Raw genomic sequence first — 13,206 nt, 5'->3', positions numbered from 1 at the left:
ATCCCCTCTTTGAGCTATTACTTAATCTCAAATCTCTATGAATTAATTAATAAAGAATTATTACAAAATCCTTGAAGTTGTAAGGATCTATGACAAAGAACTTGCAGACTAATTTCTGAATCGTAAGGATATATGACAAAGGCAAGTGATTTGCGGACTAGTTTATGAGGTATCAAGCTTTGCGGTAGATCTTATTGAGCGTAGGGCTTATTCATATAAGTTTGAGAAGGTGTCTATACCATCATAATCAATTTGAAGTGATTCAACTCGATGCACATTGAAGTCTGATTGTAGAAGAGGTCTTGCTGCCATATAATGATCATTGTGTTCGATCCTTGATAAAATTACGGTGTGGATCTCTCCGGTTATTGATTCAGGGGAACTCAGTGGTCTCTATGGTGAGAGTCCTTGCGGCTCGGTTGACTTATGTAATTGATTCGGTGATCTCAACGATGCGACACATATCCTGAACTTGAAGCTTCCACGGTTCGGTGCAAATAATCTCTACAGTGCACTCTACATATCTTTGTGGGCGACCTCAATTACTCGGACTCTAACAAGTGCATACATTCCCTCTCTTCCTCTTTTGTTATTTTTTCTTACTTACATTTTGAGTACCCCCTCAAATATCTAAGCCCCCCTCTAGCAAAGGGAGACCAAGTAAAATTACTCTAGACAGTCTTTATGAGTACATTGAATCTTTAGATAAATGAAAAGAAGAAAGAGAAAACCAATTTAAAATAGAATTAACGACATTGCTTGAAAACAATCACAAATCGCTAGAAAATAGAATAATCTCGCTTGAGAATGAACTCCAAGGAATGAAAGGTAGGATTCAAGAAATAAAACATAGTAAACAATCAATGATTGAAGAAAATGATGCCCTGAAAAGTGAGATTAAAAGTCTAAAAGAACAACTAAATAATAACTCAGCCCTAAATAACGCAAAGAGTAAATTAGATATTAAACCCATAAAAGAGGAAATTAACAAATTGATTGAACTCGACCATGAGTGCCATAGAAAATCCTTGCACCTCATAAATTCTAGTATAGAAGAACAAAACAATGAAGACACATCAGAAATAGTAGAAGAACGATTAAAAACAAAATCTCAAATTCAAACAACTTATATCATGGAAGAAATCTCGGTAGGAAAGTTACTTGAGAGCAAACATAAACTAATCTGTATTAAGGTAAGTTTCAATTACCACAAATTAGATATACTCAAGAAATCCCCGAGCCTAAAGGGAACCATAATATTTATAAATGAAGTTATGATTCCAGAATACCAAGTTGAATGAAGGAAACAAGTTCAAAAGGTCAAGGAGTAAAGAAAAGAAGGGGAGTTGGCTATCATTAAGGATAGGAAATCTATTATTCAAGATAGAGTCTAAAATGTGAGCGATAAAAAGGGATTAGGATCACTGAGGATCCTCTCTGGGAATTGTCATGGTTTTCCATGGCATAAAGGTCCTACGTTAAGCTAGATCTTGAGTGATATTGACCTTATTTTTCTAGTTGAAACTTGGGAGCATGACGAAACTAGAGTTCCTCACCTTAACAGATTCATTCTTTGGTCTGCCTGGAACAAGAAATCCTCTCAAAAGGGTCTTGGTGGTATAGCCTGTTATATTAAGAACATTGTTTCTTCTCAGATCCACCTTCATACTATCGACCCTTTCAATCGGTACACTTGGATCAAGATCTTTGATTCTTCCTCCAATAGGATTTTTCTTTCAATCTTCTATTTCGCTCCTAACTCTACCTCTTATAAAAAAAACAATTGAGGTAAGAATTGTCCTTTCACTACCTTAGGAAAATACATTCACAACCTGAGTAATGAAGGTAATATCCTTTTTCTTGGGGACTTCAATGCTAGAACTGCTACCAACCAAGTTATTATGTTAAGTAACCACTCTAACCCTGACCCCTTGTGGATTGACAAAGATGATGACTTAGCTAATAGATTAAAGAGATCCTCTGAAGATAGAAACGAGAACTTATTTGGCACCAAAATCCTCAAGCTTTGTAGTTCCCAAGACTTGGTTATTTGTAATGGTATTAGAAAGTTACCTTTCTCTGGCGAGATGACCTATTTACATGGTTTGGGCAATATTGTTGTGGACTATGTGATTTCAGACAACCATGTCCTTAACCACATTACCAACTTTAAGCTTCTGAAATATTTCGAGCCTGACTCTGACCATAAGCTTTTGTCTTTAATCCTCAATCTTGTTATGTATACCAGCCACATGTAGGATACTAGTGAAAGCCAAAGATACACTCATTTCAATCAGAATAAAATAAACATTTTCTTAAAGGACTTAAAAAGGGATTAGAGTTCCCTAACTTATAATAACAATATTGATCAAATTTATCACAATTTTACTACTACCGTTTCCACTACCATTAACAAGTTCTCTACTAAGGTTTCATATAAGAAGATTAATAAAACTTCCAACCCTTGGTATGAAAAAGACTATAAAAGTTCCAGGAAAAATATTTGAGACACTCCTAATGATACTGTAAAGCTCTGAAATATTAGTATGTACAAATCCCTCATTAAAGAGAGAAGCAACCATATATTAATAAGAGACAAGAGCATCTTCTTCACCTTTCTAAAGTTGTGCCAATTTTTTTTGGCGTAATGTGCTTGTTTATAAATCTAAATATAATCATTCGTTCCCCTTAGAAAATTGGGACATCTATCTTAAGAAGTTGTATGACTCCCCGAACACCATGAATAACATCGTTAGCACTCTTATTATGGAAAATATCTTTTCTCTTGAGGATGTTGACTCTAGGATTAATAACCTCGCTAATGGGAAAGCTAAAGATATTGAAGGATATCAAGTTGAAATCTTAAAGCTAGGAAGATATATCCTCATTCCTCATCTCTACAAGCTTCTCAATTTGGTTGTAAAGCATGGCTTCCCTAAGCCTTGGATGCAAAGCCTTATTGTGCCTATCTTTAAAAATGGGGACAAAATTGTTCCCTCTAACTACAGGACCATTATGATTAGCCACACCTTAGCCAAGCTTTATGGACTCATTTTCGAAAAGAAGATTAACCATTGGCTTGAAATTGATGATAAAAGAGATAAAGGGAAAGTTGGTTTTAGGAGATACCACTCGACTATCGACCATCTTGTCACTCCCAGGATCATTGCTGAGGAATGTCACAATAGTAAAGATGATATCTTTTGTTTTTTTATGGACTTTAGAAAATCTTTTGACACGGTTCCTCAAGATAAGATTTGATCAAATAATGATTCCTCCTGAGTTGAAGATTTCTTTAATTCGCCTCTACGAGACGGTTGTTTCCAAGATTAAGACCAATGAAGGGTGATCTAAAGATATTAAATGCACTACCAAGGTTAAGCAAGGGTGTCCCCTTTCCCCTACCGTTTTTGGTATTTACATCGATAAGATAGCAGAGTGTTGGAAATCACAGGGTGCAAGGGGACCAAGCTTGCTGGTATTATCATTACTCTTCTCCTCTACACCGATGATACTATTCTTCTTGCTAGAAGCCATGAGGACCTGGACAAGCAACTTAAGACTCTTCATGACTATTGCTTCAAGATGTGTATGACAGTTAATACCGACAAGACTAAAATCATGATGATTAAATCTAAAAATATCACCAATGGAAATTTCATCTATGACAATAATTGCTTGGAACAGGTCTCTTCTTATAAATATTTGGGTATTGACATTCCTTACCAGCTCAACTGGAATTACAACATTAAGAAAAGGATTATTGGAGGTTGGAAAGCTTATTATGAACTTGAAAACAATTGTAAGGATGTTGATCTTCGTATTTGGAATACAAAAATGTTCCTCTTTGAGACCCTGGTCACCCCTGTTGTCCTATACGGTTCTGAATTCTCGGGTTGTCATATATCTAGAGAGTTGTGGAGAAATATTGAGATGATTCAAAACAAATTCATACATACAATCTCAAGATCAAGGGAATACCCCCTATCCTTTCCTCCTGATCGAAGCTGGCCTCTCCCCTATTGAAAGCAAGGCTATGTTTAGGTATGTAATGTATAAGAAGAAGTTTTACAACATGGAATCCAAGAGGCTTCCTAAATTGTTCTAACTTTAGTCAAAGTCCCCACCTTCGCCTCAAGCATGGGTGGCGAAAGGATGCTCAATCTTGGCTCAATCCTTGGGGGATAAATGAGGAGATCATTCTCGGAAGCAAGGATGGTGTCAAAGATACTATCACCTCCAAATTTAAGGATAAGCTATGGGTTAATAAGGAGCTAGAGGGTAAAAGGAAGATAAGATATTATAAGGAGGTGATTAACCACACCCTTGAGAACCGAAATTATCTTTCCATTTTGACCAGCTTGAAGAAAAAGATAAACATCATTAAGATTAGAAATTATTCTCATGAGCTTCGAAGTGAAACCAGACAGTGGTCTACTCCCAAGACTCCCTGAGACAATAGAATTTGTCATCTTTGTGATACTAAGAGGGTGGAGGAATACAAGCACTTTCTTTTAGACCGTCTGACCCTTACATCTGCTCTCATTTCCCTAACATCGGTCACACTTCCAATCTTCTTGACTTGTTAAGTCAGCCCAACTATAAGGTTCTTGGGGCGTTTCTTTCCCTTCTTTTCTAACATAGAAATAAGATTCTAAGGAATTACAACTAGATTCTTCTTCTTCTTAAGGTGTGTTAAACCCCAGTGATCTTAGTGGACGTTAATCATTATTATCATCATCATAATAATTAAGTTTTAATATTATTATATTATAATCATAAAATTAATTGTAATATATTATAAATAAGCTAGTTTAATTTATAGTTTTTAAAAACTTAAGCTTAAGTTGTCTAATCTATAGAATTTGAGTGCATGGTTTTTGAATCTATTTGTGCATTCAAAAATAGATTTTAAACAAAAAATAACACATTCTTTCCAATAAAAAAAAAAAACTATTTTATCTGTAAGATAAACAATGCCTTCTAAATATAATAATAATAATAATAATAATAAAATTTTAATATTATTATATAATATTAATTATAATATATTATAAATATGGTAATAATGATTAATATTAATTAACATATATTTAGTGTGTAACAAAGATTTTTTTTATTTAAAATAGAAAATAAATGCTTTTGAAAAACAACTTTCAGCGAAAAGCATGTAGTTATTAAATTTTACTTTGGACAACATGATTTAAAAAAATGAATACCACAATGCTTTTGCGAGAAATTTTCATGAAATTTGTAAACAAACTCAGCACTCATTTTCATGGATTTCTCTGTATTTATTATAGAGTTCTTCCATTGAGGAGATTTTCTTATGACTTGTTTGGGTATAATTCAAGCCACTTAATGTCAAAGCAATTTGATTTTAATGATATGTAATTATAAATGAATAAATAACCTATTTAAAATGTGAATTTTGAATTTGAATCTGTCACTCCCTAATAAACCAAATCCTTTAAAATGTAACACTTCCTGTGAAATGAAAATGCTTGTGCATTAAACCATTAAAATGAAAAACATTTTATAACAATAAAACATGGTTGTGAATTTTAAAAAATATATAAAATTTTAAAAAACACATAAAATTATAATTTAACAATGCTTTCGCGATAATGAAACATTATTATGACAGTGCATGAAATTACTTTAAAATTACAATCCAACAATGTTTTGCTCTAATCTATAATATTTATGTTTTAATGTATACAAATTTTCTATTAAATTTTATAGGTTTTAATATATTAAAAAATATCTTCAAATTTGTATATATTTTTGAAATTCTGAATCTTAAAAATAAATTCAAATTATATAATATTATTTAATTATTAAATTTTTATAAATAAAATTAATTAAAATATATTAACTATTAATAAATATTTAAATAAATTAAATAAAAATTAACCTGATTCTTTACCCATATTTGTTATTTCAAATATATTGAAAAATAATAAAAGCTACATTTTCCATCTCATAATCGAACCTGTGTGATCATATAATGGTTTATCTCGACTTATTAACCAGCCTTTTATCCGCTACTTGGTGACGCAACCGACGAGCTTTCGTTTGCAAATTTTGTAATGATTTTCTTAGATACTTCCAAGACGGCCGACATAGACTTGGTCTTCAGCACCCATAGCCCTTCCACGAGAACTTGCTGCAATTCACTTCCATCTGCATCGCAGGAAATCTTCAGCACTAAGTTACCGGTAGTTCGAAAATACAGATGTGGAGCCAATTTCAAATTTTCCTTAAAGCATTCTGAATATAGACTCCACATAAATACATGAAGCCTTCTTCCACCACTCTCCCTACCCTGCGATATCCACGAGGGGGAGCGACGTACAGTTGCGTAGCCTTCTTCAAATGCCACGCGGATTGAATATCCACCGATATCGTTGGTGATAAACCACAACATCACATACTCCGCATCATAGCGAACGCCTATCGGAAATTGGAGCCAACAGTCTTCACGTGTCCTTCCTGGAGAGAACCTAAACCTCACGGTTCGAAAGTGAAAAATAGATTGAAGTTCAAACATAATCTGCCGAATTTGTCCTTCGTCCTGCACAAGCATTTCAGTTTACCCATTCAAAATCCGATTTATCTATGCTTCAAAACAATTTTTTTCTTTTGAAAAAATTGAACACCCACCATCTCATCATCCACTTTTCCAGTCAACATGAAATTTGGTAAAAGGACGCCAGGGGCCGAGTTCTGCACAACAAAATCTATAAATTGTAATATTGTTTGAAGTTAGAATAAGTTAAGGCACTCATCGATGGACCACCACACATTGATTGAACACCACTAGAATACTCAAGGTTTCTTAATTAGCAGAGAATATTACAGAAATTTAAAATAAATAAATCGTATGTATTAATATTTGGTGTAATGAGCAGAGATATTCACCAAAAAACTGCAAACATCTTCCCAGAAAATTTTATTGTCTGTTGAAATCTTCAGAGAATGCAAACATTTTAGGCTATTGATTCCTTCTATTTGCTTCAGCTTCCAACACCTCTCTGCTTCAATCTCTTCCACAGATATCAGACCTCGTACACCAAGGGATTCCAGCGCGATACAACCATTTATATTGAGAAATTTAAGGTTCACAAGAGTTGAAAGGTTCAGTGTCTACAACTGCAAGCAGTCTTGCAGGTTCACTCTTACTAATGTTGATGGCAAGCGGATAATCTGCTTTAACTGAATATTTTCTGAAATATCTATAGTTTGGAGCCATGGGCAAACACCTTCAACCATACATATCTTGGATATGGATGTTCTCTTCAAAGTGAGATCCCTTAGAACGCCCATAGTCTGCAGATCCTTTTGACAACTAAAGTTTGCTATTGGATAACAATCTATCGTCAAAACTTTAATATTGGGCGCTGCAATTCTTTCTAGCTAGAAGCCCTTTAGATGGCAGCATTGTTGGAATTTAATTCCAACTGCAACATAAACAGCTCGACAGAAATCCGATTTGCCGTAGATATTCTAGATTGTTGGATGCCTCAAAGTCGTGTTTGATATTTTGCACATTACTGTGCATTAAATTTTTAGAATTAAATTCCCGTGCAACAGCCGACTTCATTTCTTCAAAAAAGCATCACCGCTTGCTGCATTCAATAGGCAGATAAGCTTTAGAAGATATTTTTATTATCTTATTGTTTAAAGTCAAATATGTTTTTAGCATATAAATGTAATGAACAGCAGTTCTTTTTTATGTTAGAAGAATGTTAGAGAGTTTGAGAAATAGAAAAAGACAGAGAAGAACGCAGACCAGAGAAAACAGCAAGAAAACAGAGTCACTATGTTTTGGAGTAGCAATGCATTCTACAAGCTATTTCAGCAACTGTCTGTGTGTTTCAGCAACACACTGTGTGGTGTTTCAGCAACTATCTGCCAGATGCTGAAACACGAATCTGTGTTAAAAAACTGAGTTTGTAAAAACAGTGTATGGAGTTTTTAGTTATTCCAGAATTGTAGTTCTGAAGAAGTTTGTAATTTTTATTGTCATTTTTATGGTTAATAGAAACAGAGATTTTCTCCATATCTTCTTTGTCCATATTTCTCTCATTTCTTTGTGTTGAGTTGAGGAACTTTGCTTCCTCTGTTTCGTTCGAAATTATCAGAAATTTCCATCATGGTATCAGAGCTGGTCTAGGCACTCAATGAGTCAAAAACAGAGTTTGTTTTTTCACTATAGGAGTTGTAAGAAGCTTATTGAGCAGATTTTCTCCAGCAGAGAAAGTTTTTTTCTTGTTTTAATTATACAGTCAGTATCTCTTCTTTAATTATACACGTTAAGATGGCAGATGCTGGAACTGGTTTGACAAATTCCCAAATGCCACAGTTTAATGGTAAAATCACAGTTATTGGTCCATAACAATGAAAGCATTGTTTGCTTCTCAAGGAATATGGGAGCTGGTTGAAACTGGCTATGCTGAACCTGCAGATGCAACAGCATTAGCTGCTTTGACAATAGCAGAAAGAGACCAGTTGAAGAGCGATAGGAAGAAGGATGCCAAAGCCCTCTTTTTTCTCTTCCATTCAGTACATGAAAGTGTTTTTCCACGGATTGCAGCAGCAACAAAATCCAAGGAGGCATGGGATATTCTCAAAACTGCTTATCAAGGCATGGAGAAGGCGAAGAATGCAAAGTTGCAGATGTTGAGGAGAGACTTTGAAACACTCAGTATGAAGGAAGTTGATACAATAGATTCATTCTTCACTCAGGTTATTGGGTTGATAACCCAGATAAGATCTCATGGTGAGATTCTTGAAGAAAGAAGGATTGTAGAGAAGATCTTGATAAGTTTACTCTCAAGGTTTGAAGCTATTGTAGTAGCAATAGAAAAAACAAAGGATCTCTCACAGTTCACAGTAGATGAATTGAGTGCTTCTTTTATGTCTCATGAACACAGACTGAGTAGAGGAACAGATTCCTCTTTTGAGCAAGCATTCAAGACTCAGATGTCTTTTGGCCAAAGAAATGGTCGAGGCAGAGCAAATAATAGAGGTCGTGGAAGAAGCCAAAACAAAGGCAGAAATAATCCTGCAAGCACAAGCAGAAGGAGCTGCAATCAAAACCAATATGAAGGTTCAAGCAAACAACAAGCTCATGGATAAAGGTATGACAAATCCCAAGTCCAATGTCATTATTGTAAGAAATATGGGCACTACGCCAATGAATGTAGGAAAAAACAAAATCACATGAATAGTAGGAAGAATGCTAATTTTGTAAATGAAGAAGATAAGAATCCAAAGAATGTGCTGTTAACATGTAACATTGCACAAGACAAACAAGAAGATTTTTGGTTCTTAGACTCAGATTGTAGTAATCACATGACTGGAAATATTGAAATGTTTGCCAATCTGGATGAAAATGTGAAATCTGAGGTAACAACAGGAACTGATAGTAAGATATCTGTCAAGGGTAAGGGCAGAGTCAGTATTCGAGCAAGAAATGGAGAACAAATGATTGTGCCAGAGGTATATTATGTACCTGGTCTGAAATGTAATCTTTTGAGCATTGGACAGCTCATTGACAAAGGTTGCAATGTGTTCTTCAAAGATAATATGTGTACAATCAGAGACATACCTCCAAGTAAGAAGATCATTGCACAGGTGCAGATGACCAGCAATAGAATGTTTCCTCTCAAACTCAGGGCAGATTTGAAGGAAGGAAGAACTATTGCAGCTGTAACACAAGAAGTCTTTCAGGAACAAGTGAAAGATGAGAATTGGTTGTGGCACTTGAGATTTGGACATCTCAATTTCGGAGGCTTGAATCTGTTGCACAGAAAGGGAATGGTAAAGGGATTGCCATTGATCGAGAAACCGGATAGCCTTTGTGAAGGCTGCATCTTGGGCAAGCAACATAAAGAAAGCTTTCCAGCAGGAAAGAGTATAAGGGCAAAAGCACCCTTGGAAATTGTTCACTCTGATGTGTGTGGACCGAGGCAAATACCATCATTTGTCGAAAATAAATATGTTTTAACTTTCATTGATGATTACACCAGAAAGACATGGGTGTATATGCTGAAACAAAAGAGTGAAGTGTTTGAGAAATTCCGCCACTTTAAAACTCTTGTTGAGAAATTGTGTGGGCATTATATCAAATTGTTTAGGATAGATAGAGGAGGAGAGTACATCTCCAAAGACTTTCTGCGTTTTTGCAGAGAGAATGGCATACAAAAGCAGGTCACCGCGAGGTATACACCTTAGCAAAACGGTGTTGCCGAAAGAAAGAATAAGACCATTCTTGACATGGTCAGAAGTATGCTGAAGGAAAAACACTTGCCGCATGAGTATTGGGCAAAAGCTGTCATTTGCACAGTTTACATCTTGAATAGATGCCCAACTAAAGCTGTCATGAACAAAATACCAAAAGAAGCATGGAGTGGTCAAAAGCAAATTGTCACTCACATGAGAGTATTCAGTTGTGTAGCATATGCACATGTACCGGATCAGCTAAGGAAGAAGCTTGACAGTAAGGGGGAGAAGTGTGTCTTTATTGGCTATTGTGATGAGTCAAAAGCATACAAACTCTATAATCCATCCACCAAGAAATTGATAGTAAGCAGAGATGTGCAGTTCATTGAAGATGAAGCTTGGGATGGAAGCTTAGAGAAGACAGTGAATGTGAAGACAATTGTGTCTCACGAAGAAGAAGAGGAAGGGACAACAGCAAATAATCCTTCCTTGGTGGCTCCTCCTCCACCACAGCAAGTACAACAAACCACACCACAAGCTGGAATTCGAACAGCCTTGAGAAGTCAAGGAAGTGCTTCTCCAAGCACACCACAGGGATCAGAAATACCCTCAAGTTCAAATGGAACTCTAAGCACACCAAGAAGACCAAGATTCAGAAATCTGAATGAGATTTATGAACAAGGATAGGTAAGTAACAATACCGGTCTGAATTCATTATTCGCTTTGTATTGTCATGTTGATGACCTAGTTCATTTTGAAGATGCTGTAAATGAAGATAAATGGATTGAAGCAATGAATGAAGAAATTGGTGCAATTGAGAAGAGTAAAACATGGTAGTTAGTGGACCTCCTTGAAGGCAAAGATGCCATTGGAGTTAAGTGGGTCTATAAGACTAAAAGCAATGCTGAAGGCAAGATTGACAGGCACAAAGCAAGACTTGTTGTAAAAGGCTACAAGCAGCAACAAGGCAAAGACTATGATGAAACCTTTGCACCAGTAGCAAGGATGGAAACAGTCAGAACAGTGTTGTCTATTGTGGCACAACACAAATGGAAGATTTATCAGATGGATGTTAAATCTGCATTCCTGAATGGAGTGTTAAAAGAAGAGGTTTATGTTGAACAAAATCTAGGCTATGAAGTTGAAGGCCAAGAGCATAAAGTTTGCAAACTGAAGAAGGCTCTTTATGCGCTGAAGCAAGCTCCAAGAGCATGGTACAACAGAATAGATGCTTATATGATTGAGAATGGGTTTGATAAGTGTGATGGTGAACCCACACTCTACATAAAGAAGAATGACGGTAAGATTCTTATTATTGTTTTATATGCAGATGATTTGATTTTTACTAGCAATGATGCTTCTCTCATTGCTAATTTTAAAGCAGTCATGAAAAGTGAATTTGAAATGACTGACTTGGGCTTCTTAAAATATTTTCTTGGAATTGAAGTAGACCAAGGTGAAAATGGTGTTTTCATTTCTCAAGATAAATATGTAGAAGCAGTGTTGAAGAGATTTAACACGCAGAACAGCAAAGCAGCTGTGACTCCAACTGTAATGGGGTTGAAATTGACCAAAGAAAATAGCAGCAAAGATTTTGATCCAAAATTGTACAAGAGCATAGTTGGCAGCCTTATGTACTTGACTGCAACTAGGCCGGACATTATGCACATTGTGAGTTTAATCTCCAGATTTATGGAAAGACCGAAAGAGACTCATTGGCAGGCAGCCAAGAGGATTATAAGGTATGTGAATGGAATGAAGGGGTTTGGTATTTTATACTCCTCTTCTGAAAGTTTTATGTTGATAGGTTACACTGACAGTGATTGGGTTGGAAGTGTTGATGATAGGAAAAGCACATCGGGATATGTGTTTCATATGGGATCGGGAGCCATCTCATGGGCTTCCAAGAAGCAACCAATTGTGTTTTTGTCAACAGCAGAGGCAAAGTATGTAGCAGCGACAGCAGCAGCATGCCAAGCAATGTCGCTGAGAAGAGTTCTCAGAGATTTTTGTCATGAACAAGAAAAGGGCACAACCATTTACTGTGACAATAGTTCGGCAATAGCATTGTCTAAAAACTTTGTTTTTCATAAAAGGACAAAGCACATAAACACCAAATTTCACTTCATACATAAATTGGTTAACAATGGTGAGATTGTTTTGCAGCACTGCAGAACAGAGGATCAGTTAGCTGACATCTTGAAAAAACCATTGGGAAAGAAATTTTTTTATCATTTCAGGAAATGTCTGGGTATGCAAAAAAAAAACCCAGCAGTTGAAATTAAAGGGGAGTGTTGGAATTTAATTCCAACTGCAACATAAACAGCTCGACAGAAATCCGATTTGCCGTATATATTCCAGACTTTTGGATGCCTCAAAGTCGTGCTTGATATTTTTCACATTATTGTGCATTAAATTTTCAGAATTAAATTCCCCTGCAACAACCGACTTCATTTCTTCAAAAATGCATCACCGCTTGCTGCATTCAATACGCAGATAAGCTTTAGAAGATATTTTTATTATCTTATTATTTAAAGTCAAATATGTTTTTAGCATATAAATGTAATGAACAGCAGTTCATTTTTATGTTAGAAGAATGTTAGAGAGTTTGAGAAATAGAAAAAGACAGAGAAGAAGGCAGAGCAGAGAAAACAACAAGAAAACATAGTCGCTATGTTTTGGAGCAGCAATGCATTCTACAGACTGTTTAAGCAACTGTCTGTGTGTTTCAGCAACAGACTGTGTGGTGTTTCAGCGACTGTCTGTGTGTTTCAGCAACAGACTGTGTGGTGTTTCAGCAACTATCTGCCAGATGCTGAAACATGAAACTGTGTTAAAAAACAAAGTTTGTAAAAACAGAGTATGGAGTTTTTAGTTTTTCCAGAACTGTAGTTCTGAAGAATTTTGTAATTTTTATTGTCATTTTTATGGTTAATAGAAACAGAGCTTTTATCCATATCTTCTTTGTCTAGATTT

The 13,206-nt window shown here is 35.5% G+C and overlaps 1 long non-coding RNA gene across 1 annotated transcript; it reads right to left on the bottom strand.

Moving 5' to 3' along the window:
* Positions 1-6,488: 6,488 nt before the first annotated feature.
* LOC149244021 (uncharacterized) lies at positions 6,489-7,344 on the bottom strand. The gene is made up of 3 exons (XR_016246720.1): positions 6,925-7,344; positions 6,667-6,729; positions 6,489-6,577 (listed from the first exon to the last, which is right to left on the bottom strand). It is a non-coding gene; the product is annotated as an uncharacterized LOC149244021 (long non-coding RNA).
* Between the last annotated feature and the right edge of the window lie 5,862 nt (positions 7,345-13,206).

Source organism: Pinus tabuliformis, chromosome 8 (genome assembly GCF_031772625.1).
Source record: "Pinus tabuliformis cultivar Carrire ecotype Pingquan chromosome 8, CPIR1, whole genome shotgun sequence".
Lineage (NCBI taxonomy): Eukaryota > Viridiplantae > Streptophyta > Pinopsida > Pinales > Pinaceae > Pinus > Pinus tabuliformis.
The sequence above is the reverse complement of the archived record's forward strand: the minus strand, read 5'-3'. Positions and strand labels throughout refer to the sequence as shown.